At 37.1% G+C, this 27,931-nt stretch overlaps 1 long non-coding RNA gene and 1 pseudogene across 2 annotated transcripts in view; one reads left to right on the top strand and one right to left on the bottom strand.

The window, feature by feature from the left end:
- Window positions 1–27,931, bottom strand: part of LOC307195375 — a 90,830-nt gene that overhangs the window by 21,178 nt on the left and 41,721 nt on the right. The window contains exon 3 of the long non-coding RNA XR_013830820.1: window positions 16,815–16,959. This is a non-coding gene — a long non-coding RNA (uncharacterized lncRNA). The remainder of the gene's footprint in view (window positions 1–16,814; window positions 16,960–27,931) is intronic.
- Window positions 14,639–16,935, top strand: LOC307195374 (COMM domain-containing protein 6-like; annotated as a pseudogene). The gene has a single exon. The product of its transcript is annotated as a COMM domain-containing protein 6-like (transcript).

The following is a 27,931-nucleotide window of genomic DNA, read 5'->3' as shown; positions in this document are numbered from 1 at the left end:
CCTGGAGATGAGAGAATGGGGCATATTAGAGGAAACTGCAAGTAGTCTGATGTGGTGCAAGTAAGAGGAGGGGGATGGTGAGAGGTGGAGTTGGAGGTATGAGAAAGGGAGAGGTCACGAAGGGCCCTTTTTTGCTGTACTAGGAAACTTGGACTTCCCTCTCGTGACCATGGGGAGCCCAAAAATATTTCAAGTGGTGGAATGTCATGATCAGATTCCTTACCTGTTGACCATTTGTGGGTCTTATTTCTTATCTATTTGCTACTATTTAGGTCTCTGCAGTGCTGAAAAAATGGGGATGAGGCTTTCTCTGTTTTCTCCTCAATATGAACATCTCTGCTAGTGGCTTCTGCAAAAGGCCTTCTATAGAATACCTTTTGTGACAAGATGGGTAGATTTCATATACTTGTATGAATCTGGGTGGGAAAAAGTTAAAAAGAAATTTTTATTGGAGTATAGTTGCTTTACAATACTGTGTTAGTTTCTACTGTACAGCAAGGTGAATCAGCTATACGTATACATATATCTCCTCTTTTTTGGATTTCCTTCCCATTCAGGTCACCACAGAGCACTGAGTAGAGTTCCCTGAGCTATACAGGAGGTTCTCATTAGTCATCTATTTTAGGCATAGTATCAGTAGTGTATATATATCAATCCCTGTCTCCCAATTCATCCCACTCCCCACTTTCCTCCTTGGGGAAAAATATTTTTCAAACACAGTGTTCAATAGAGGGATTCCATTATTTAGATGATTTTCTTGTGGTGATTGCTTGCTACCTCATGCCATCAACTGCCCCTTGGTTACTACAAGTGGGTTTCAAGCTTTTTGCCTGCAGCATTATGTAGGTCATTCTGGCTGTTGTTTCATGCTCTGTCAGGCTGAAAAATTTCCTCCAAGAGTCTGAGTTAGTGTCTCTGGTGACATTTCAAGAAGATCAATGATTAGAAAACATTTGGGTTTATAAGATTCACCTGGTAAGCTTGTTAAATCAAAGATTCCTAGATCCTACCTTCAGGTATTCTGCCTCAGTTGTTGTGAGATGGGGCCCAGAACCTCCATTTTTAATAAGTGCTCTGGGTGATTCAGAAACAAATGATCTGTTAATTATACTATCCCCCTCCCAAAACCCCTTTTCAATAATTTAGATTGTTTATATTTTACCTGATTTCTGAAGTGGAACTTAAATCTATTACAGTAAATAAGGAATAAAAACATGACTTTATATTATATTCGTATCACTATTTTTATAAGCTGTAATCAATTTAAAATAATGAAGATGTGGAGCTTGTTTGAATGGTAAGGTATTCCAGGATTTTGAAAGTGGCCTTGCATGACATTTAGAAATTAGAATAGCCTGATGATAGGTCAAGGCACAGTTGTATCTTGCATATGTTAGAAGTGGAGGTGTGTTCTGGGACAATGAGACCCAGCATGTGTCCTTTAGTTAGGCACCGTCAGCATCACCTGGGACATTATTAGGACTGCAAATTCTCAGCCCCAAGCTGACCTACTGAATCAGATCTTTTGGGGTGAGGTCCAGAAATCTGTGTTTTAACAAGCCCTCCAGGTGATTCTGACGTACATGGAAACAGAATGATTGGTCTAGTGCACTTACGTCTCTCCATGGAGACAATATGTTTGGTTTTTAAAGTTTAGTAGTGTATCTTACACTGTGGAAATGTTGCTTGACTTGTTTCTCTAGAATAAATTCACATCTTAGAGAGTGATTTAATTAGGATTTTGTTCACCCTAAAGAGACAACAACAGCAATAACAAAAAAACAACAGAGAATTTAAGAGGTAGAAACTGCTTTCTCCCTTCAAGTATAAGTTAGAGCAATTCAGGACTGGTTTGACCCTCCATGATATTAGAGACCGGGGCTCCTTTTATTTTATTGCTCAGTCTTACCAGCACGGCATCCCCAGATTCACCCATTACCTCTGAAGGCTGCTCTGGCCAGAGCACGTACATCTGCATTCCGTTTGGCAGAAAGGAAAGAATGGACAGGTCACAGGAGATGCGGACACTGTTGCCACTTATGTTCCATTGGTCAGGATCAAGCTATTGGTTGTTGTTAGCTTCCTAGAAGGTGGTGATATGTAGTCTTAATTTAAAAAGGTATACCCAGATGAAATTCAGGGTTTTATTATTGAGGAAGAAGCAGAAAAGAGAAATTGGGTGAGGAGCTGGGGGTGGGTTGGTTGTTACTGTCACAGTGGGAGTAGACACTTATCTGGGAAACTTACATTTCTGATATGTTCCTTTTCTTTCTTTTTTAACCTTTACTTCCCTTGCATATAGTTTTTTTTTTTTATGTTTTCCATTTTTTCACTTTAGATTTTCAACTAGTTCTTTGGTCATTCTCAGAGATTTGAGGAAAAGTTTGCTAAATCCTACAGAAGTTATAATGATGAGATGATTCTTGTTGTCTATCTATCTATCTTTCTATCTATCTACCTACCTATCTCTATATCTGTCTGAATGTGTACATAACGTTTCCATGACAAACTTTTGCTGCTTTGCTGTTATATGTTATGTATGTGAATAAATACGGAAATTTCCATTTTAAAAATAATGCTTCTAATGGTCTACTTTCTCTGAGTTTATGAGTTATGCCATGTCAGAGAAAGATTCTAGAACCTTTAGGGAAATATCAAATTTACATGATAATATCAATGACTTATTTTAGACAGCTTTAAATAATTCGCTTCTCATTTATTCCACCTTAGTATTTCCTGACATTTGAACCAGCCAATGGCTGAATACAAATGTTTTATGTGTTCTCTAGTGGAGACACCTAGTGTAAAATGGTTATTAAAAAGCCTATTAATCATCCCTTTCTCTAAAATATTCAGTTCTTTAAAGCTGATTGCTATTAGCTGTTCATATTATTTTAATTAGAAGAAAACATGGCTGCTGAAAATTAGCCAAAGGTTCTATAAATAAAAGTGTCCATCATGCAGAGTCAAATTTGAATTAACCTTTTAGCATGACAACCTTTCCACTGGAATTTTTCAGGGCTTGCAAGCCATTCATTTTGTTCAAAAGCCATATGGGCTATTTTTCATCTGTATGTAATCCAAATCTGTGAGAGTGTGCTCATGGAATACAAACACTGTTCATCAGCTGTGACTTAAATACCTTTATTGAAATGAAAAACACCTAAATCAATACAGTATGGTATGGTGGAGGGGGGAATACACAAGACAGAATAAAATAACTATCTCTTCTTTTTCCCATTTATCTCCTCATGTGAGCCACACTTTGTGTCCTGACCTGCTTTGGGCTTGTTAGTTTCTTAAGGATAGACTACTTACTCGTGATTAAAGCAACATCAGACTGTAATTACTGGGAATCAGACAGTCCACTTTTACTCTGAGTTATTATCCACATGAAAGGTGTTTTCATAATCTATTTGTTGGAAAATCCATATGTGACATAAATAAGCATTTTCTGCTGATTGATTTTATGTGTTGCTATGACTATGACTGTGAAAGAAGTGCTAGATCAAAGTATAAAAGGTGGCTGGACCCTGAATTCACTTCAGTTCCCTTTTACCAGAAAAATCAGTTTTCAGAAAAAACGTTTCTAATTGTTATGCAGTCAATGAAAATCATCAAACACAACCATAGCAACCACTGTCAGAACCTGACCTTAATAAGCAAGAGGCCTGATATTAATTCAGTTTCTATGGTTATATTCAAAATAAATGTGGTATTTTTCTATTTAAGATTTACAACTCTCACAATTCTCTGTGTTTATTATAGTAATCAACTATACCTGATTTACTAAACTTACAAAAAGAACCAAATGATAAAACTCTGCGTTTTACAAATAATACCCTAGATCTTCAGTGGTGATTTGGTGACTCTAGTTTTAAGTGGAAAGCGCAAGGCTGACCACTGCATGCTTGAAACTACTCATTGCTATGATCCTGCACTACCTGGATGCTTCTACTTCTCTGACCACTATTTTTCTGGTTTTTGGTTATATCTCTTCCTGAAACCCAGTTCCTTACAGGAAAATGCTTTGTACACATACAAGATATAAATGTTAGTTATTCCTATTGCTCAGGACAGAAAATTAGAGAATCAGGCAAATGGTTAAAACCAAGGGTTCAGTGAGTATAGAACCTATGGTAAGGACAAAGCGAGAGTCTAGGATGCTGAATCAAATAAGACAGAAAAGGGGCTTCCCTGGTGGCGCAGTGGTTGAGAGTCCGCCTGCTGATGCAGAGAACGCGGGTTCATGCCCCGGTCCGGGAAGATCCCACATGCCGCGGAGAGACTGGGCCCGTGAACCATGGCCACTGAGCCTGCGCGTCCGGAGCCTGTTCTCCGCAACGGGAGAGGCCACAACAGTGAGAGGCTCGCGTACCGCAAAAAAAAAAAAAAAAAAAAAAAAAAAAAATGTATACTGTTGCAGGACAAACAGAACTCAGATTTATGAAGCCCAAATCATATATTTCATATTTGATTCTAGAGTTTTCTTTTTCCTCCGATTTATGCAGACGTTACAGGATGATGTGGATGGGGTGTGTGTATAATATCATCCGAGGAAAGTGCACTGTGATGTGCTATCTGAAGCCACTGACTGCAGCCATCCCCGCTGAGATGCCTCTCACTCACGAAGCTTGGAGTTTGCAGGGTATGTCACTCACAAAAAAAGCATGTTTCTGCAGTTATCTGTGGCTTGGCTGATAACAACAAAGAGCTTTGTGCAGTTGTCATCCAACATGGGATCCAGCGAATTCTCACAGTTCCATCAGGGACTGTAGAGAGAACTACAGTGTAGTGATAATCTTAGATCTTAGGTAGAAAAATGTCCCCTTAGGTCTTTTGAATTGGAGGATTTTCCAGGAAGACTTGCTTTAACAGCTTGTGCCTAGGCCCACGGAGCAAGTAGCTTCACCTAACTGACTGGTAGGCTCTCAGCACACCCCACCTCCTGTGTGTCTCAGATTTTCCAAAAGCGATCTGACTGCAGTGTAGGTGGACGTGACACCTATAATCATGATCAGCTATCCTTTGCCGCCAGTAGTGACTTGTGCCTCCTGAAGAGAAAGAAATGGCCGAGCTATCCCTGCTGTTGCTCTGCTGGGCTACCCACGGGGTGGAGCTGAACCATACTTAGTATCATATGCTCTAAGTATTAGCATTTTCTCAATATTTATTCTAGTTCTGCTTTGTGAACAACTCTCTAGAGCCAATAGGTGAACTGTATTCTCTTCCATATCCTGCCTGAGATGTCACCAGTGTTGGCAGCTAGAGAGTGATCTACTTCAAGTAGTGATCTACTTCAAGTGATCACTACTTGATCTACTTGAAGTAGTGATCTACTTCAAGTGCAGGCTTCCACTGCTTCCACTTCCACATTTCTCTTAATCTACTCATCTTTTCTTAGAACTTTGCTTCCACGAGAAGATGGGAAATGGGCAGTCTCTTCAGGTATGTCACTATAGATCCAAATCCCAATTATAGGCCTATGGAGATATGTTTAGAAAACTGTTTTTGTGTATTAATTTCAAACGTGATCTATGACCTTTCTCTGAGTGATAAAATTTCATTTTACTTACACCACCCGCCTCCTTTTTTTCCCCTTTCAATATAATTTTTATCACTTTTTATTTTCTATATTGGTTAACTTATCATTTTAAATAATAATGCTTAAAATTTTGTTGATTTATCATTTATAGATTATCCCTTTTTCTTCCTTTCTATATAGATGACCTATTACTTAAATTACAAGGAAATAGTACTTTTGTCAAACTTTGGCACGAATGCCTGTGTAGAATTTTCTTTTTCATTCTGCACTCCTTTCCAACAGCTGCCTTAGAAACAAAGGCAAATTTTGTAAATCTTTGCATGACTGAAAATATCATTATTTCACTTTTATCCTTAAATGAAAAAAAATCTCGGTTGAAAATTATTGCCTCTCTGAATCATCGTGTGCTGGTTTTGAAAATCTTTAAGTAATTCTGATTCTCCATCTTTGGATGTGATCTCTTTTTATTATTATTAATTGTTTAGGATTGTCTCTTTAGCATAGTATTCTGAAATGTCGTAACAATATACTTTGTTTTGGATAAAGATATTAAGTATACTGGTACTCTTTTTGGTTCTTTCAATTTGTAAATGTATACTCTTTAGTTTTGAAAAAGTCTCTTTTTAAAAAATATTTTTTATGCCCATGACATTCCTTCTATTCTCTTACGAAACTCATATTAATAGGCTGAGCTCTTGGTTTGATGCTCTTAGTTCTTAGCTTTTCTCTCACATTTGCCATCTTCTTGACATTTTTCTTTACTTCTAAAGTTCTGTAGAAATTTTTGTTTCAACAATGTTATTTTAACTAAGAGTTCTTCCTTCTAAATATCATCCATTTTTATTGATGCAAAAACTTCTATCTCCCTGATGTGTTAATTTGCATTTTGTGTTTAATTTTGAAATGTTCTTGCATTTCCTGCATTATCTTTCCTCTGAATTTCTTTTCTGGGTTTGCTTACTTGGCCTCCCTCTTATATTCTGGAGACTTTCTGAATATGCTTCATGATTCTTGGTGACCATTCTTATTTAACAACGAGGCTCTCCAATTTTGGTTGGAAGCTCTGTGATCTCTGTGCTTGTAATGAGTACTCCTCACTCTTGTGAAATTGGCCCAAATGGCAGCCAGTCACCCAGGCCCCCCAATTTCAATGCAGGGAAGTTTACCTCTGGAATATTTTAATATCTACAGAAAAAAATTCTCTAATATTCTACCTGAGGCCTGACCATTGGTTTCTAGTAATCTGTGCAAGGTGGGGCAGAGGTCTTGGAATCAGGCTATTATGTGTACAGTGGGTCAATAATTACTCTAAGTATGTGCCTCATTCTTGCTTTACTAATGTACCTTATATTCCAGTGATTTTATTTTCATCTGTTACCAGTGATTAAACCTTCAGTTTCTGGCCTCTCGGGGTGGAGTATCTGAAGACTTGTATTCAGTATGTGGGAGCGGAGGAGGAGAGGTGAGGGTACTGAACATAGAATTTCAAGCTACCTTCTCTCTCCTACACCCACTCCCCACACCTGTTTTCTTCTCTGTAATTTTCTGCCAACCTCTGAATCAGATCTTTCCAAATCCTATGCTTTGCTGGGATAGTGAAAGGGCTGGTGGTAGAAACCAGCTAACTTTTTATCAACTTCCCCCCCTGCATGGCAGGAGCCTGAGATTCTAATTACCAATGTCATTTTGCTGCTCTAGCTGCTAAAATCTTTCTGAGATCTCTTGTTTCTTAATCTTGGAGCTGATAAACATGTGTTCAATATGGTGTTCTCAACTTGAAACTGTGTACTATAAACTATAAACTATGTAACATTTACTGAGCACTTATGTATCAGACATTGTACTAAGCACTTTATTTCATGTAACATTCATAATTTCCATTTTACACATGAGGAAACCAACAATCAGAGAGATAATAAAGGATGGTATAATTATAAGATGTCCAATACAAATTTTTACTCCAATGAGAACTGAATTTAACTTCGAAAATGTTTAATCAACTATAAGAAAATAGACAATGAGAGAGTGTCTTTCATCCCACCAGACTAGCCTGAGCTAATGTCAAGACTATGTGAATGTCTTCTTATGATAAGTTTATATCCTAGACATTTTAGATCTAATGAGTGACAGAAAGTGTCACTTCTAATAAATATGGCAAATTTGGAAAAGAACAGATAATTTATTATTTTGGATTTTTTCAAGAGTTACTGAGAGCTTATCTAAAATACACACATCCTTTGCAATGTGACTCTGTCATAAATATTACCTTCAAGGGTTGAATTCTTATCAGAGTTCATTAATGAGTGAAAAATGTGCTGTAACTTAACACAAGAAAGCTATAGACCACAAGATATAAATGAATAGAAGAAATTTTCTAGCAAGGAAAAGGATGCAAATGTCCTGGGATCCCACTCCCAGCAAACTCAGTCCATTTTCTTCTCAAACAAAAAGAGTATTGATCTCATTAAACAGAATGCTTAAACCTCGCACATTTAGTGATAGACAGTGCTCAAACCTTTGTGTGCATTTCAAGTCTTCAGAATAGCTATAGGCTTACAAATATCCAGCTACTTTAAAACAAGTTTTCTTTAGCATTTATAAGAAATGCATCAAAAGTCTTTCATCAACAATAAAAGATTTTTTCCCCTAAGGTAAAAGAATAATCAGCTTGATTCTTGCTTCCTTACTCCTACTCTTGCAATCAAACAAGATAGAACCAGACTTGAGAGGAAGGTGTGTGTTACCTTCAGGGACCTTTCCTTGTAGAGCGGAAGAAGAGCTCTCCTCCATCCTATGTTTAGGAGCTATCCTTCACAGACCCTGGAGCTAGAAACACTGGAATTTTGTACTATTCTTTTGTACTATTTTTTTGACTCAATACTGTCTCTCCAGTGGACAGCTTTTTCTTGAGGGGGAGTAGGGAGAGGCTCTGACATAAGTTATTTATTTGTTTGTAACTTTTTATTTTGATATGCTTTCAAGCTTACAGAAAGTTTTCAAGAACAGTACAAGGAACTAGGAATATCCATATAACCTATACCATACCCAGATTCTATTATTTACATTTTGTCCCATTGCTTTCTCTCTATGTACTTGCATATTATTATAATTTTTGTGAATCATTTGAAGGTAACTCAGAGAGACGAATTTTTACCCCTAAATAATTCACTGTGTGTTTCCTAAGAATGTGTTTATTCTCCTACCTGTTGACAACATAGTTATCAAAATGAGGACATTTTCTTAACCTTTTTTTTTTTTTTTTTTTTGCGGTACGCGGGCCTCTCACTGTTGTGGCTTCTCCCGTTGATGAGCACTGGCTCTGAACGCGCAGGCTCAGCGGCTATGGCTCACGGGCCCAGACGCCCCGTGGCATGTGGGATCTTCCCGGACCCGGGCACGAACCTGTGTCCCCTGAATCGGCAGGCGGACTCTCAACCACTGTGCCACCAGGGAAGCCCCATTTTCTTATTTTTTCCCTCTTCAAGATCCAAATCAGGAACATGGATCACATTTATTTTTCATGTCTCTTTGGTGTCCTTTAATTTGGAACAGATCCTCAGCCATACTTAGTGTTTTTTGCCTTAAATTTTTGAAAGTTACAGATCAGCTGTTTTGCAGAATATCCCTCAATTTGCATTTATCTGATGTTTCATTGTTATTAGTTTCAGGCTATGCATTTTTGCCTGGAACTCCACTGAAATGATATTTTAGCTTTCTCAGTGAGTCATATTGTGGCACACAACTCAGACTGCACTAATATTAGTGATATTAGTTTTGATTGCTTGGGTAAAGTGGTGTCCACCAGGTTTCTCCATGATAAACTCACTATTTCCCCTTCCTAATCAACAGGTAACTGTGGAGAGATACTTTGAGGCTATGTAAATATACTGTTCATCAAACTTTTATGTACTAGATTTGTTATCCACTAATGGTTTTCTGACTCCATCGTTCTTTCTTCATTTTTTGGTCTGAATTCTACTGTAAAAAGTTCATTTCCTTTCCCCCCTCCTTTATTTTGTTTATTTATTTATTTATTCATTCATCTATTTATTTATGTCAGTGCAGTCATGGATTTTTATTTTACTCACCAGGTTATAATCCATTATTATCAATATTTATTTTGGTGGTCAAACTGTCCCAGATTTGACCAGTGGGTGTCTTTTTGAGCTGACTCATGTATTTGTTTGACTTGTCCCTTTATCTTTACTTCCTTACTTTCCGTCACATCAAGGCTTGTCTTGTACTTCCCATGCCTTAGCTCTGATATCATCTATTTTTCCTAGGAATCCTGGTTCCCTTTAGTGGAGAATGGAATTTATAAACCAGGATCTGAAAAGTAGGCATGCCATTGCTACTGCTGTGTTTTTGTTCCTCTGCCTTCTCAGTGAATAGAATGAAAAAATATCATATAGGTGTGTAAATGAGAAACCTTGCTCTAATTATCATCGATATATTTATTTGTTTGTTCAAGCCTAGAATACACAAAAGGGAATTTTAGAACTGATAAACTGCAAAGCAAACTTATTAACTAGAGTTTTATATTTCAGTTTTCTTTTTGAGGTAAAATCATAAAGGATACAATTCAATGAGGTCTGAAAAGAATAATATACTCATACAGCCCATTCTCTAACAAGTTATAGAAGATATTCCTCACCGAAAAGTTCTCTAATCCCTCTTCCTGGTCCAGGCACTCTTCCAAACCCTGAGAAAACTACTCTTCTGTTTTCTTCACTTTAGATTGGTTTTTGCCTTTTTGAGGACTTCAATCAATATAATAATGTCTATATTATATATAAACTCTTTTTACCTGGCTCTTTTGTGAAATAAAATGTTTTTGAGATTCACATGTTGTTACATATATCAGTACCTCATACCTTTTAATGGCTCAGTAATATTCCATTGTATGAAATACCGGTTTATCCCTTCTCCTACTGATGGACAAGTTCATTATCAGTGGAATGTATGCCCCCTCTCCCTCAACTTTTATTGATGATGGAGTTATTACATGTGTATTCCTTGGGAGGTGTGGTAGAAACATGTCCCCTTTTCTTGGCTGTCCATTTTTCAAATCCCTTTTGTATTTTAAGAAATATCCCATCCTAGAATCTTGGTGGGATACAGGGCCCCAGCTTCCAGTACAGCAGCCAATGGAGGAAAAACTTTCCTTCCCCTGACCCCTGGCATTAAGAGCTCTGGGCAGGTGATAATAGCTCAGCAGACTGAATTCTTCTGGCAGGAACATTGACTCTGGGGTAGTAAATACAAAGATGGAGGGGCAGTTTTAAACTTAGTTCTAGTTGCAGTGTAGAACAATGACTGCAGTGGCAGCCGGTGGTTTCTGCAGTAACACCCAGTGGCAGTGGTGTCTTACAATGCTCAGGGCAGTGGAGCTAATGGCTGCTTTCTGAACAGATTGGTTCTGCAGAGTGACCTCACCTGATGCTCTCTGCCTCTCTTTGCTTGGTTTCTGCCTATTTGGGGAGCCCGAGTTCCAGTTTTCCTAATAATTCTTAATATCCTACGTCCTTCCAGTAAGTTAGACAGCATTGATTTCTCTTCCCTGAAAGTAGGAACCCTAACAGTTACAAGACTCAAGGACAAAGTTCTCAGGGACAGTTTGTAGCCAATAAATAGAACTTTCGGTAAATGAAAATCCAGTGCATCTCTTAGTCTTATTACTTAGGTAGCAATAGCGCTAACTTCTTAGTCAGCTGAAGCAGTAAGTCAGGTAAGTATATTTAACATAGAATGGTCTAGAATTTATTCTATTATTAGGCATGGAATGATGAAATTTATAGATTATTGTAAATGGTGTATGGTAGCAAATGACAAAAGATGTATCCTAATTCTTGCATACAAATCACCAGTTTTCATCAGAAATATTAGAAGTAGAGAATTATTAACAACATCAATCATTCTATTTCTTTCATAGGACACTGTAATATTACACGCACTCTAAAAATTCTATCAGAAAATGATACTACAAGTTAAAGAAATATGTATTGGTTTTCTGGCAAAAATAGCTCAGCCTATATATATATATATATATTTTTTTTTTTTCTCTCTATGAAGTAAATTGTGGGCACTTGGAGTTGTACGGTGGCAGTCTAGCCATTATGGCCCTCTGCTACCAAAGCGTAACCTGGCTGGATGCTAACAGTAAGAACTACCATTTGCTTTACTACTTATACTTCTACATAGTGTAGAATATTTTTGCTAACATTAATTGCCTCTTTAGCTCTTTTAGGACATTAATATTGAGATACAGCATAGAATGGAAGGCTACTAGAGAGACACAGGTGTTGGGAAAAGCAATTAGGCATAAATAACATTAAACATTGTGCTCATTTTTCTACAATATTGTAACTAGTCTCTTAAAGTCCATCTCCCAGAAAATAAGACAGCTTTAAAACTTTTAAATCTAAATTAACTTAGTTCATGGGCACATATTGATGCTGTTTCATACAGAATTGACTCAGATGTGAAATCAAGATCACAGCCCTGATGGAGAGGGGGATGTGAGTAGCAAATCAGTGTTTTTAAAAAGTTCCCCAGGTAATTTTAAAGTACAGCCAAGGTTAAGGACCTGTATGCTAACCTATGGCCTCAGGGTCTCATTTTCCACCCTAAACTGCTTTTCCCCAAAAGAATTATGGTGTTAGATTTTTTAAATAGAGAAAAAAAAATCATCTTCCATTTTAACTTTGTAAATGAAGACTATTTTTAAAAAGCTATTTAATAATATATTATTACAGAAACACTCTAACTGTCCTAGAAGAGCAAATAATCTACTTAAACATTTAATTACTTAAGAACCACTGGTTGACCAAATAGATCACATTTTGTCACATAATACATTTTCTGGGAGTTTTTACTTTTAAGATAAGGTTAGACAAGTAATGTCAGTGAATGTCCCCACAGCCATTCCTGAGAAGGTGAAAGCCCTTGCGGTCAGATGTATCTTCAACTTAGAGCAAAATTACATTCCTCCTATCTACTTTGACCCAAGTCTTTCGTAATTGATTTGCCCTCTGGGAGAAGTATTAGGAATGCTGATAAGCTGTTCCCTGTTTCCTTTTAGCTGCTTGACACCGCTTCACCTTCATTGACCAAAGTCTTCTGGATGATTCTATAGCTACTGACAATCACAAAAAACTGCCTTGGGAAAGTCATGTTGAGAATAAAAATGTATTTCCTCTTCAACTTCTCAACTCTGCAGTTGGAGTGGGGAGGTGAATTATGTGAGAGAGATATATATATTTAAATACTTTCTGCTACAAATTGATAGTTAAAATTCTGAAAACCAGGAAAAATGCTTGTAGCTTTTTTAGTGATGACCTTTCATGAACATCTCATTTTTTCATTAAATTTGCTTCCTGATAATACCAGGACTAATAATGTATATACACGAGTTAGGAATAACTATAAAAAGTATTCTGTTTTTACATCGAAGTAGGGTGGAATGAAGAAAAAGGTGATCTCCTTTCCCTTGCAATACAACGTCCCAACACCAAGCTTTCAGCCTGCTCTGTCCAGAATGGCACCCAGAGGAGGGGGAGGGGAGGAAAAGAGCGCCCCTTACTACTCAGGCATTAGCAACCCCCCTTCAAGTGACTCCTCAAACAAAGTGAAGCTAGAGAAAGGTTTCTCTAGGGGGACTTTGGACCTTCCGAGGTAACTCTTTCACTCTGATTTCCCTTTAACGAAGCAGGTGAAAGGCCATTTGGCACCAGCCGGTTCCTTTTACCCCAGCTGCCTGTGATGAGCGCGGTTGCCAGGCAACCAAGTCTCTGGCTCTCTCTGTGCCTACATCAGGCTAGGAAATTTGGAGGTTTTTAAAGCTGTTTGTTGCAGACAACTTCCACTGAAATGCCTTTAGCTTTTTTAGAACTATTTTTTAAGTCCTTACAGTACAACTACATTATCTTTTCTAATTTTCTCTCCTTTGTAGAAGAGACTATTTAGAGTGTATATGGCTATATTTCCACAGGAAAATATCAAGACCTTGACTTCAAAATCAGAAGTGATTTACATTTTAAAAGAAGAGCAAATGAGCATCACAGCTGCATTTCATATGTTTCTTCCTGTCAGCTTAATTTCTTTCATTTTCTCTCTTCTCCCCTTCTTTTGCTTTTAAAATTTTTATTGGCTTTCCTTTTTTTCTTCATTACACCCCACTTCAACGTGTTTCTTTGATATCTTTCTTATTCTCCCCAGTGTCATGAACTCTGTTATTAATGCATTCATCTTTAATCAATTGCTAATCTCATGAATTTGAAGTGAATCAAGCCTTTCTGTACAAGCTCACTGGTTCATATTTTCTTCTTACTTCTGAACTCCTTTCATCATCATCATTCTTCTTCTTCTTCTTCTTATTATTAATCTGTGGCTAGAGAGGGTTAAGGGGAAATAACTGACAAATATTCAGAGTTGTTATGTGGACTTGTCTTGTTCCTGGCAGAGAAACCTGCATCATTGCTCTCTGAGCCTCTCTGCTTGTATGGAGGCCCTCTTGGTACATTCCATTAGCCTTGAACCCACAGAGTTCTCCAAGTATTTTGGTCCTACATTAACCTGGGACATTCTCTTACATACTTAATGTTATGAAGATATTATACTGAGTGCCATTCCATTTAAAAAGACATGAAATGGGTGTGCTTCCTTTTGTTCTTTGTCTCTGAGTCTGGCAATAACATAAAATAAATTAGAGCAAATTGGTCTGGCTAAGCTTTTAATCTGCTCCTGCAAAAGGAGAAACACCTGGTAATGAGACAAGAAAAAAGGTCAAAGTTCTCCTGGAAAGATGTCCACTCAAGACAGCAATGCATTTCAAACCTGAACACCTTTTGGTGATCCCCACTCCCATCATAAAAAACAAGCCCTGATATTTGTTTATCATCGTGAGGTACCAAGTAGTTTAAGGATTTTGTTTTGTTTGCTCACTAAGAATTTGGTATTATATAGAAGTGGACCTGCTCAACGTCATTGCCTGAAAATCCACTGCTGCAGATAAACTCATCTGTTAAAACTGTTAAAATGAAAAATGGGCTTAATGGTTAATATCCTTACAATTTTGATTTTGAGTTAGTAGGTATGCAACCAATCACATATATTTCTGGAATTTATGAGTAAAAACTGTTCTCCCTCTATGACTCAGTATGATCTTCCATATTTGCTATGGAAATTATAATAGAAGAGTTACATCCTTTTCTGTATGATAAAATCAGGGTACTGTGTTACAGTAGGCCAGAAAACAGGGGGTATGGGTTTTACTCTGAGTTCAGTCCCTAGCTATCTTTTTGACTTTGGGCAATTCCCTTAATCTTGGTCTCAGTTCCCTCTTCTGTAAAGTTGTATTCTCTGAGATATATTCTGCTGTAAAATTCTATTATTGAATTTTAAAACCACTAACCTTTTCAGTGAGTCTGGTTTAGGAAAGTGATGATATAACGTTTGTTCAAACTGGTAAAGTTTTAAGTGAAAAAGGTTTTTAAACCTCCTTGTATTTGTTAATTGAGCTATTTTTTTACTTAGACATGCAAGTTCAAAATTTATATCTCTTTTCAACTCTATAGCCAGTGGTTAATAAGTACAATTTCTGAGGTGGTGGGATTCCGGGATGCTGCTATGGAGGGGTGTAGCGAGCCACAGCTGGAGGCTAAGGCCAAGGTCACCAACCAGCTAATAGATTTTCAGTGGAAGCTGGGTATGGCTGTGAGCTCAGACAGCTGCAGATCACTTAAGTATCCTTATGTTGCAGTGATGCTCAAAGTGGCAGATCATTCAGGCCAAGTAAAGAACAAATCCTTTGAAATGACAATTCCACAGTTTCAGAATTTCTACAGTTCAAGGAAATTGCTGCAGTTATTGAAACTGTGTGAAAACTGATTGCTTTGTTGATGAATTGCTACCATCATTCTAAAGTCATGGACTTTACTTCCTGCAACAAAACTGCCTAAGGATCAAATGATATTTATTGAATGAAAATTACACTTTTGGTTTTCCATTTTTTTAAATAATAAAAAAGAAAATGAGACAAACAGGAAAAAAATAAGTACAATTTCTAGAGACTGGGTGCACTTGAATCTGCCTTCACCATTTATTAGTTGTGGGTCACGGGCATGCTCCTTCATGTCTTTGTGCTCAGTTTACTCACCTGTCAATTGGGAATAATAACAGTATCTAAAACACAGGGATATTGTGAGGATTCAGTGAGATAACTCACTTAAGCCCTGAGCAAGTGACTAGAGCATTAGCATATTTTTGATACGTGTCAGCTTTTACTGTCACCTTGCTGTCACCAGCTATCCCATGCTATTATCACTCCATACTTTATTAGTGTAATAATAGCCTCCTAGTTTTAAAGTCTCTTTCTTAAGGTCTGTTCTATACATTTCCCAGCTTAGACTGCCCAAAACACAATTGTCATAATTTTACTCCGCTGCTAAAAACTATGGCAACAGATTTCAGTGAACTTATACGCAGTAGAATTGAGTATAAATTAGTCTGACATTTAAGGCTCTCATTAATATACTGGTTCAATTTATCTTCCCAGACTCATTCGATTACTTTCTCATATATAAATGCTCTGCCTGAATGGATCTCCCCAAATGTCCCTGAGAACAAGTGCTCTGCTCACCCATATTAAGCAATAAGGGCAGAGGCTGTGATGAGTCTTTATACCCCATCACCCAGGATGTGGCACACAGTGGGTACGCAATAGTTGTTGAAACGAACTGCTTCTGCTCATACTGTTTTCCTCCCAGGAGTCCTCTCTTATCTTTACCTATGTAACACCTATCTCCAAGGTTCTACCCAAATATCATGAGTTACTACAATTCATTAACTAACTACCTACTTCTTCTCATAGTACTGTCATGTATCTACTCTGGTAGCACTTATATTCTGCTGTATTATAATTATTTTCGTCATGATCTTATATCCTAATTTTTAAATGGATTTGAGAGCAGTGTACTATGTCTTATTCAATTTTATTTCCTACAATGCCTAGCATTTTGCTTTGTTAACTGTCAGTGGCTAGTTGTCGAGTGCATGAATTCGACTAACAGACTAATATTATCCATTGTTTTCTTACCAGTTTTAAAAAAAGAACTATGCTATTTCCATAGAAGCAAATCTGCATTCCTTACCAGGCTTCTCAGTCTCTGCAAGTGCAATCACATCCTTTCTATTTAACATGACTTTAGGTACCTGCTGAAGCCATACTGGCTTTCTCATTATTCCATGGACAAGCCATATTCAATCTTACCCCATCCTTCCAGTAATGTTTTCTTTGCCTGAGCACAATCTTGTCTTCTTTGTGACCCAAACCTCATTTAAGGTTCCATCTCAGTTCCCAAATTTTCCATGGAGCACTCTATGATGACTTCTGCAACATTTCTTCTCTTTCACTACTGAAAAGAGAAATTAATGCACTTAATTTAACAGTCATACAACTTAATCATACAAAGAAACCCCTGCCCCCAGAACAATGAACCTGGAAGAGAATTTAAAGGTGTGGCACTACAGAAATTCTGATATGGAAACTTCAGAGTGGCTACTTCCATATTAACTGACTCTTTGAAATTCCTTTCTTTCTCCTCCCTCAGTTACCCTCATATTATCTATACAGATATCATGCTTGGCTGCTTGTTGTAAGATAGTTATGCAACTGAATCATTATGTAAATAGTATGACTTTACATGTGCTAAGTGCTGATAATATTTTAATTCAATAGAAAAATACGATTTAAATCTGTATCAATTTTTTATGCGTTTTAGTCTTTCAACCCATTAGATATTAGATCCTTTGGGGCAGAGGTCAAATCTGGAACTTTCTTTGAATTTCCCACATTAGCAAGCATAGTTCTAATCACATTGGAGATTTTTATCATATGAACATTATTCACTGTTAGATGAGACCTACCTGCTAAAATGACCTAGTTCACTATATATGTATTTCACAATACGAGGCACTCTAACTTCATTCCATTTTTCCTGGTCTATTCATTCTAAGTTACTGCATACTTACAGTTTTTTTCCTGGTCTATTGCCTTCTAATTTACTGTCATACTTACTGGACTTCTCAGTAACTAAGGCAACTAAAGCTGTATCTTTGGAGAAGACTTACACAGATATATCTTGGGGGAGTAGGTACACAGGTGGGAGAGGATTTGCTCTCTCTACTGTATTCATACTGTTTTTCACCTTTTGACTGAGGATGCAAATCGAATGTATTATAAATATTTGTTGAGTGGCCTATATGAAGAGAACTGTGTTAGACCCTTTATATACACCATCTAATTTTATCTTCTCAACAAACCTATGTAGTTGATGGTACTAAGCTATATTTGCTAACATGAAAGCTAAAGCTAAGAAAGCTAAAACTAAGCTAAGTCTTTATCCTTAAACTTGATTGCAAGCCTTTCTGATTCTAGGGTCCATGCCAACAGAAGAGGATAAGACAGTGGATCTCCATCTTCAATGAGCATAAAAGTCACCCAAGGAACTCTTTAAAATACATATTACTGCGATCAACTCCAAAGAGTCCAATTTGTTAGGTGTGGGGTAAGGCCCAGGAATCTATATTTTAAGAAGCACAAAAAAAGTATTCATTTGGAAAAATTCTGAGATAAGGAATAGTTAAGATAATCATAGTGACAGTGGTAATAATACAGCAACAACAAAACCATACAATACACGGATCGATACCACACTGTCTCTCAGTTACTGTACCACCTTCCTATTTGTCAGGCATTGTGTGTTAAGCACTTATGACATATTTTATCATTTGATTCTCACAACCACCTAATGAAGTATATATAATTATCATCTCCCTTTTATGTGAGGAGGGAACTAGGATCAGAGCCGTCACATAGTTGGTAAGTGGTAGACTTAGCACATGCCCACAACTCTATGAAAGGGGCAGCCAAATAAAAGGAAAGCCAGGGAAACTGCTGTCATAGAGCTGAAAGGAAGAGAGCACATCAAGAACAGATGACGTCAATGCCTCAGAGTTAAGTAGCTAGGTTGTGAGAAGTGTTCCCTGGATTTGTAAATGAGGAGGTCATTGCTGATCTTAGCAAGATCAACTTGAGTAAGAAGATGGGAGTAGTAAGGCAGAATATTGAGAGTTAAAGAATGAATGGAAGATGTAAAAAACAGAGTGCTTAAATACCCATTTTATGAATGTCCAACAAAAAATAAGGAAATAAAGAAGCGTCGTTTTATGGGGTAATGCAAATTTAGTGAGCATTTAAAAAAATATGGGACAGTCATGAAAATATTAAGGGGAAGGTACAATGATGAAAGAGAGGTAGATAAGGATGAAAGTAAATAAAAGTGATGAGGCAGAGTCTTGGAGAAGATGGGATAGATCCATTAGCTTTGTATTGAAACACTTATTTTTCTGGGAAAGGTGAGCATAGCTGTGGATACAGGTATAAGTATTTGACTAGGGATGCTGACATGGGCATTTATGTGCAGGGAGATGGGAAGTTAAAGTAGCTCCTATGTGATGGATTTTATTTTTTGTGTTGGGAAAATTAATAGGGTCTTCAAGTGAACTGATAAAGATTTAGAATAGCTACTGTGAGGAAACAGGCCAAATTGACTAGAAACACGTAAAAAGGATTGCTGTGGGGTTAAAGGCCCAGCTGAGAGGAAAGATCATATAGTGTAGTGGTATCAGTGTGTATGGTTGTGTGGTTTTTATTCAGTGGTGTTCGGTGGATGCAGAGAAGTAGAGGTAGGATTGGGTTCATCTTAGCTTAGGGGTTTAGTAAAACAAGTGGTGTGGGCAACAGTGAAACGTACGTAAGAGCGTTGACAGTAGGCTTGGTGAAAAGGGCTCTGGAACTGGAAGCTGAGGGAAGACAGTGAAGCTAATAGAGACTTATAGACAAGGAGAAAAGGGCTAAGGAATTGGGTTTGAAAGAGATGGTAACGTAGTAAATGGTAAAAGTAGTGAAAGAACTGGAAAAGTAGGCGGTTGGGGGATGAAAATGGGAATGAGTGGGATCTAATGTATTTTAGTTACACGGCAGCAACCTGAAAGGAATGTGAAACTTTTTAACTTCCATGATCTAATCTATTTTCTTCTCTTACTTTTTAGGAAGTCTGAGATCCTAACATCTAAGGAAGAGGTCTACTTTTGGCCTTGTGTTTCCTCTCACGTGTTGACAGCTTTTTGATTATCTGGACCTTTATTCCTTGTGTCTCCTTTACTATCAGCTCTGCTATTACTTGCTCTCAGTCAGATTAGGAGAAGTATTTATTTCTTTAATTTCTAGAATAACGACTGCAATGTGTAGGACCATGCACCAGGATCACCTGGAGAGCATGTTGACCATTTATACCTCTGACCTTCACACCGGACTTATTTAATCAGAATCTCTGGGTGGGGGGTGGATTCTGAGGAATCTGTACTTTCAACAAGCTCCACAGGAGATTCTGACTCATGTGACTGTTTAGGAGATGGCAGTGACAATAAGGCAGATTTTTCTCCTTTAACTTATCAATTCACACTCAGTATGTTTTTGCTGTTGACTCCTGTTTGTTGGACAATAATGCTGTTGCTGGTGGGTTCTGACGTTGGGGTGGAGAGGCAAGAAAGCAACAATTTGACCTTGAAATTGGTACCTTTTCTAAATTTCATTCTTACACACAATCCCCCCTACACACATACCATATCTCCATCTATTGACACCAACGCCTAACGCATTTAGAAAAGCAAAAGCAAAGTAGAGATGAAAGTGGAAACGATTTACAGAACTAAGCAGCATGACCAAAAAACTCCAAACAGTAGAGATGATTACAAGTAAAAGGTGAGTAGAGATTGGGTAGGTGTAGAGAATAGACAGGTGAGTAAGAGTTTCAATTCAGAAAGAGATAGAGATGTGTCGATGGTGACTACAGATGTACTGTTCTGCTTTCGGTTGAATTAGACATGTGGTTGATACCCACATCTTTGAAACTTACTGCCACAGTTACATTGTGCTTTTTTGGTAATTCTGTGATCCATTAATCATCAGTGAATTCTCTTGGCACTGCACTCTTGTGTTGTTAGATTTCCCCCACAGAAATTTCAGTTCACAAACAAGAAGAAATCTTATTTTTTGGTATCCTGGTACCTAGAGTTAAGTAGAGAATGTATTATTTTCTTCAGTATCTGCTGACAGTTTTCAAGGAACAGAGGCACAGTGCTGCATCTAAAATCTCCCCTTAGCGACTTAGAAGTCAGGCTTCTGTATGGAGTTATGAATCATACAACAAATGTGCACACTCATGGATGAAAAAATCATCATTTGATAATATTCTATGTGATAATATACTAATCCACAGCAATGAAAATATTTTTAAAAGTTTCCTTTTGAGAAGGAACTATATCTTAGATATATTTTTTTATATTTGCAAAGGACACTTTTACTATATCTTTATTAATGATTTCAGTTTAACCTAATACAAAGGCTCTCTCTCTCTCCTTCTTCCTGTCCTCTCTTTCTCCTGTACCACCTCAACACTCTTTTCTCTGTTTCTCTCTGTATGTAGTCTCATTAGCATCTTTATTCCTTCATGTAAGAGATCTTACTGCTTAAAAAAACTAGAATGAAAAACTCAGAATCACATAACCTAAGATTTAGAATAGAAAACATGCCTTTCTTTGAAGAGTAAATGACTGGATGTCCCAGATCATGCAAGTTATTCTTCACTTGATAAAAATACATGAATTAAGTTTCAATGTGGACCATGTAAGTTTCACCTCCCTGAAGTGAATCACCACCATCTCATCTCTTCTGCTTCTAGTCCTAGTGCCCAGATGCACGGACTGCCTGTGTTCAGGCTGGACTGTGTGGCAACAGCAAACATGACCATTCAATTACTCCAACAAGCATCATCTTGAATTGTTCTTACTCCCCAGTGAGAGAAATTTCTCTTAGGTTTGAGCCAGAATATTCAATGTTAGTTCAATTTATTCACGTAATAAATTCTGTCCAATAGTAGAACTTTTGAATGAACTTATGGCCTCTCTCTTATAAAATCCACAATCTAGATGCCTGTTCAGTTTGGACTCTGGCTAATGATGTTCATATCCTGCCCCGGAGCTATGTCTCTTGGATATGTTCCTGCTTTAGGAAGCATGCTCATCTCTGGAGTAACTAACCCTTGCCCTTATTTCCATTTTCAGAGATTCTGGGCCTTAGCACAACTTGTTGTGCTTTCAGTACTCTGGCCCCAGCGTCCTCCGATCTGAATTCTGGGGCCATGAATGAAACCATGGCCATGTTGCTCTTTATTTTAGTCCCAAGGCATCTGATTTTGTACTCATTATGTAGTCCTTTCTTACACTGTAGCCATCCGCCTTCATTTAGGTGTAATTACCTCATACCTTGATAATGGAAACATTCTCCTAAATTACCTCTATGGTACTTCTCCTCAAATTCATTGTCTATGATATTACCAAATTAACAGTCTTAAATATATATTTTCTCTGTGATGCATTCCCTAGTGAAAAACTCCAATGACTCTACAATGCTTACAAAATCAAATTGACATTCCTTAGTTTATCATTTTATGCCTTCATCCACAATCTATTCTTGATTTTTCCAGCCTTGTCTCTAGTTATTTTCCTACATATAGCTTTTACTATGACTTTCTTGGTGTTCTTGGATGATACTTTTTACTTTTTAATTTATTGAATTCTTTCTCCCTGAAATACCCTCCCTCTCTAATTCAGTTATGAGAAATCCTACTCATTTTCTAAGTTTCCATTAAATTTTTCTTCTTCCATGAGATTTTCCATCATTTTTCTATGATGTTTTCTCCTTTATCTGAATTCGTATAGGTTTATGTTTTATTCATTTGATACTCACAGATATTACTGTACCTATTTTGGATCATAGCATATCTACTCAACCAGAGAGCACACCCTGAACAAAGGAAACTGTTTCTTATGTATCTTTGTATATCAAACAGTGGTTTGGGTCTAATAGGTACACGGAAAATATTTTTAATGTGAAGTAATGGCTAGTATATCAAAATAAGGTAGTGTTATGAGATAGTAAATATTAATTTTTAAGATAATGATGATCATCCTTAAAGCATGAGGGTTGAAATTTACTGGTCTATAAGAACATTTCCACGGTGCCCATATAATTTCAATAGCGTATATTTGGCTTTCAAAACTATTTCCAACCAGCGTACCATAAGATTTAAGTAGAATTTACAAAAGAGAGTGATTACTTTCTTGATTTATATAGAAAGATGCTAGAGCACCCTAGGATTCGCCACTTACTAGATATCAGCCTTAGCTTTATTGTTTGTAAAAAACAACAAAAAAGCACCTCAAAAACAAACAAATAAATGAACAAACCATATAACATTTGTTTTATGGCTTCATTAATTTATTTTTCATTTATCTAAAAATGCTTATTGAGAATTGACTATGTGAAAGTCACTGAACTCAGAACTAGGGAAATGATGGTAAACCATTCCTGGCCCATGAACTGGGGAAAATTAAAGTATTCAGGTAGTATTATCATATGAAGGGAAAAGAACATTTACATTGCAAAGATAGACAAGAGAACATGGACTATTTTGGGAAGATGAATGACATGTTATCAAATTTTATGAATTCCTCAAAAAAAACACTTAACATCTACTATGTGCCATGGACTGTGCTATGCAGTGAGTGTAGGGCAGCTGTTGTAGCCTTTATTACTGTTCAGCAATTCATTCTCCCCTCCCTCAACACAGAGGCAAACTATGCCCACCCATTCCATTGATTTTGGACTTGTCCATGTGATTGCTTTGACCAGTGAAATATGGGCAGAAGAGACAGTGTGACCATTTTTAAATGAGGCTTAAGAATCATCACGAGTTTCTGTTTCCTGTTTCACTGTTGCCATTTGCCATAAAACCATGCCCTATGTTGTCACTGTTTCTTTAGTTTGGGTTCCAGAAGGAAAAATATGTGGAGCAGATATAAACCCAACCAGCAGCCTAGAGTTATGCTTAGGCAAGCCCAGCTGTGTCCAGTTGGGCCAAGCTGTCATCACAAAATCATGAAGAATAAATATATTCGTTGTTCCAAGACGCTAAATTTGGTTGTTTGTTAATGCAGCAAAAACTAAACAATGCAGCAGTGAAGGAGGTATTGTGTCTAGTGGGGAAGAAAGACATTATTAAACAGGTAGTTATCAATGTTCTTTGTGTTTTGAGGAAATGGAGTGTTTCTACAAACATGTATAGCAGGTAGACTTACGTTATTCTGGGGGAAGAGGAAAATCTTCTGGGGTGGCTACTACTTATATATAAATCAATTTAATTTAGCTTCTAGTCTTTACTTAGTATATCCTACACCAACTTCTGTTGGGGAACAGATATACCTTTGGGAAACAATTTCCCAGAAAAATCAGATGCAATATCCACAACAGAAACCGATTGCTATTTTTACCTCATGTAGTAGTTCTGCATAGTTATAAATTATTTTAATGAAGGACTAAATGGATACAGTTCTGTATTTTCACTTAAGATCAATATTCTTGTAGCTTCTATATGACAGGTAACCTCTATAGGCACAAGCTTATTCTAGTAATAGTATTTCTCTTAAGTTATAGACCATAGACTATTTAGATTGGTGTAGTCCTTGAGGTGACCTGTCCAACAACTTCATTTTTCAAGCTAAGCAACTGGGGTTCAAAGGTAAAAAATTACTTTCCTAAGGCTCCCATTGGAATTTGGGAAGGCTCAGTTGTGGAGGTCAGGTGTCCTGATGTCTGGATCACAGTGCCTATAACTTTGAAAAAAATGGTTCCCCATATAATTGTCTTTGGGTGAATTTTAAGGAAAAAACTTGATTATAAATATTACAAGTTTCTGTGGTGATTCAACTTAGAGACAAGAGGTAAAATTTAGAGGCTGAAAATTTTTATTAACTGTAGGCCAAAGGAATCCTTAAGTTATCTACAAAGTCTCCCTACATTTCCCTGCCAACCCTGGTCATACTATACATTTTTATGTTTAGTATTATTCATAGTTTTTCATTACATAATTTTTGGTGTGATCACTCAATTATTGTCTATCATTTGTATAATTTTCCTTTTAGTCTCCATTAAGGCAGAGACAATGTATCCCCAGTAACTAGCACAGTATTTGATGCATGCTAAGTTCTCAATACACTTTTGTGAGATTAATGAACAATCTCTCATCCATCCCATGCAAGTAAAATAATCATACTTCATCATTTGGTATGAACTATGTCCCATGATAAATAATCTCTTCTTGCCAAATGGTCAACAGAATACGTTTTTCATAATGTCTGAAGGAAATGAATTAATGGGTTACTTTCAACAGATTTTTATTAACAGATCACATAATGAATATAACATTAAAATATAGCATTATTAATAATAATAAAATCTAAATAGGCACAAAATGATTGCATTAAAATTATTTCATTTAAGAAGAAAATAAGGGTGCCCAGTGACTAATTAAATTAAGATCTGTTCAAGTGGAATTAACAGAATTACTAATAAAAGATTTCAAAATTATTTGAATGACTAATACTTAAGATATGGGAAACTAAAAGGCAACAGTGCTCTAATTTACTATCTTGATATTTAGAAGAAATATCTGTTGGATTAAAGTAGCCTCATTGCCTAAGTCTTAAATGATGCATTACTGAATCACATAAAAAAATAAAGTTTTAAGGAGAATAATATAGGTCCTGAATACTTATTTTGCCAGCATTTTGGGGACTCCAGGGCTAAAAGGGCAAGAGGAAAGGGAAAGCCAACATACAGCTCAGTAACTGAGTCACTTTCATAGTCCTGATATGTGGGAGTAACCAGCTCCCCAAATGATCTCCACTCTGCTTTCTTTGCTGTTTGACTTGCTGCATTCTCTAAGAGATTACCACGGACTATTTAAGAATGGTGTGAGGCCCCTTGGCATCCAAAATTATGACAACATAGAACAAAACTTGAACCAACCAGAAAATCTTTCTTCTTACATAAAGGTTATACATGAACACTTATCATTGTAAAAGAACCACATCTTGCTGGAGTTTTTGAGGAGGATGTTATTTATTAATGCCATACATACATCTTTCCTACATGATTGCTAAATGATTTGAGAAATAGAACAAAAAAATATATGTGAGCCAAAATACCACCTTTATCATTGCTGGAAACCAGGATGCAGATTGTGGCTTTAGGTCCATTAGCCAAATGGACTTGGTACCTGGATTCCAGAATTAGGGGACTTCATCCATTTACAGAAAGTGTGGACTTGGGCAAGGTCTCCTTTCATCACACTTCCCAGAACTGGCTCCTGCAAGACTTCCAGCACGAAAATGAAAATGAAGACTATCGGTCTCTACCAGAGATTGGCTTCAAGAGAAAACTGGAGGGTGGGGCATGTCTAGTTATTCTTCCTATGTTTTCAGGCAGAAAAAGCACTCCATCTTCCTAAGAAGAAAGTGACTAACAAGAACTACAAAAAAATGCCAAAAGTACATTAGTCGAACTCTCTCAATACAAGGAAAATTAAGAGTAGAGGGAAGCTTGAGCAATTATACACGATGAAGATGTCTTTAGTGGTAATATACCTACGTTCCTGCCACAAAAAAAGCAGGGACAAAATATTCTTGAAATCTTTCAAGAATAAAAAGACCTCAGTTGAGGGCTTCCCTGGTGGCGCAGTGGTTGGGAGTCCGCCTGCCGATGCAGGGGACGCGGGTTCGTGCCCCGGTCCGGGAGGATCCCACATGCCGCGGAGCGGCTGGGCCCGTGAGCCATGGCTGCTGAGCCTGCGCGTCCGGAGCCTGTGCTCCGCAATGAGGGAAGCCACAACAGTGAGAGGCCCGCGTACCGCAAAAAAAAAAAAAAAAAAAAAAAAAAAAAGACCTCAGTTGAAAGTGAAAAGTGATAGCAATTTCTGGCAAGACATCTATTTTGATGTGGACAACAGGAAACTTTCTGTGAAAGAACACTGAACTATTGTAAATCAATGGAAGGTTGTAAAACACTTCATGTTTAAGTGTTTCTTTACAAGTTTTTCTCTATATTTTCACATTAGACCATGTAGACCATGCAGTTTTATGACATAAGAAATTCACATGCATCTCAGTCTGGATACAGAATTTACTAAGAAGGTCTAAATAAAAAGACTTTCGTGAAGGGACTCCAGACGGAAGTGTGATTAGGATTAAGAAACAAAACAGGGTTGCTGAGTCATCAGAGACTTGCAACAAAGGAAGCTATAGGGCCCAATGGGTAGAATAAAGACATGTTTTCTTGGAGCTCAGTGGGCACTCGAGTGGCAATGAATCTGTGCGATGCAGTCTGTAGCAGCTGACCTCTCAAAGGCAGATCAAGGAATGGAATGGAAGAGAATGGATCTGGCAGAGTAGGGAGCCAAACGGAGAATAATCAGCATGCCAGTTATTAAAAATTGCTTACAAATACATTTTTGGCCATATAATATTCCAATATAACCATACCATGTATTACAACCACTATCTTTTGATTAACTACTTAGATTGTGTCCAATGTCTTTGCTATTATAAACAACATGGCAATGCATATATTTATTTCTACAATTTTCTTAGAGTAAATTCTTGGGAATTTACTTAATTTAATTAAAAAGTACAAATGTTCTTAGGCCTTTTGAAACTTGATAATAATGTCTTAAAGCCATACATATTATTCTTCCACCAGCAATGTGCGCGTGTGCTTATTTTACTGCACACTGTTGAGCACTGCATATTCCCATAAAAATTATTTATTTTGATGAGGATTTGTCCATAAAAATAACATCTGCGTATTTTTCAAAAGAAATCTTTAAAACTGCATCTCTTTAATTTTAATAAATTTTTTTCTATATGCTTTTTTCATTTTGTAAATCGTGTCAGCATAACCAGGTGATAATAGTATGTTGTTCTTTGCTGCTGCTGCTGCCACACCAGCATCATTGATTTAACCATCCTATCTCTCCAAGGCTGATTTGGGTTGCTTCCTTAATCATTTAGTACATTATTACATACACTGATACATGTTTTCTGAGCTATCTGGTTTATTTCATATTTCAGTCTATTTTTCTTTTGGATAATGTGACTAAAACATAGCAGCTCCAGAGTGCCAGGCTGTCTGTAAACTAGCTTGACAATGGAAAACACAAAAGATAGGCTCCCTGTTCCCTAACATATTAGGAGGCTCACCACCTCCTTCTTTACCTTTCAGCCTTGTTAACCAATGTTAATAATAGGACAACAACAAAATAAGGAAACAATAGCATTTGTTGAGTGCTTACCAAGGGCTAGGCATTGTGAAGAAGCTACCACATCAGCTTAAACCACAGCAACAGTGCCTCTCTTCTGGGTCAGGAA

Source organism: Stenella coeruleoalba (assembly GCF_951394435.1).
Source record: "Stenella coeruleoalba genome assembly, chromosome: 12".
NCBI lineage: Eukaryota > Metazoa > Chordata > Mammalia > Artiodactyla > Delphinidae > Stenella > Stenella coeruleoalba.
This window is presented reverse-complemented; position numbering and strand designations above follow the sequence as displayed.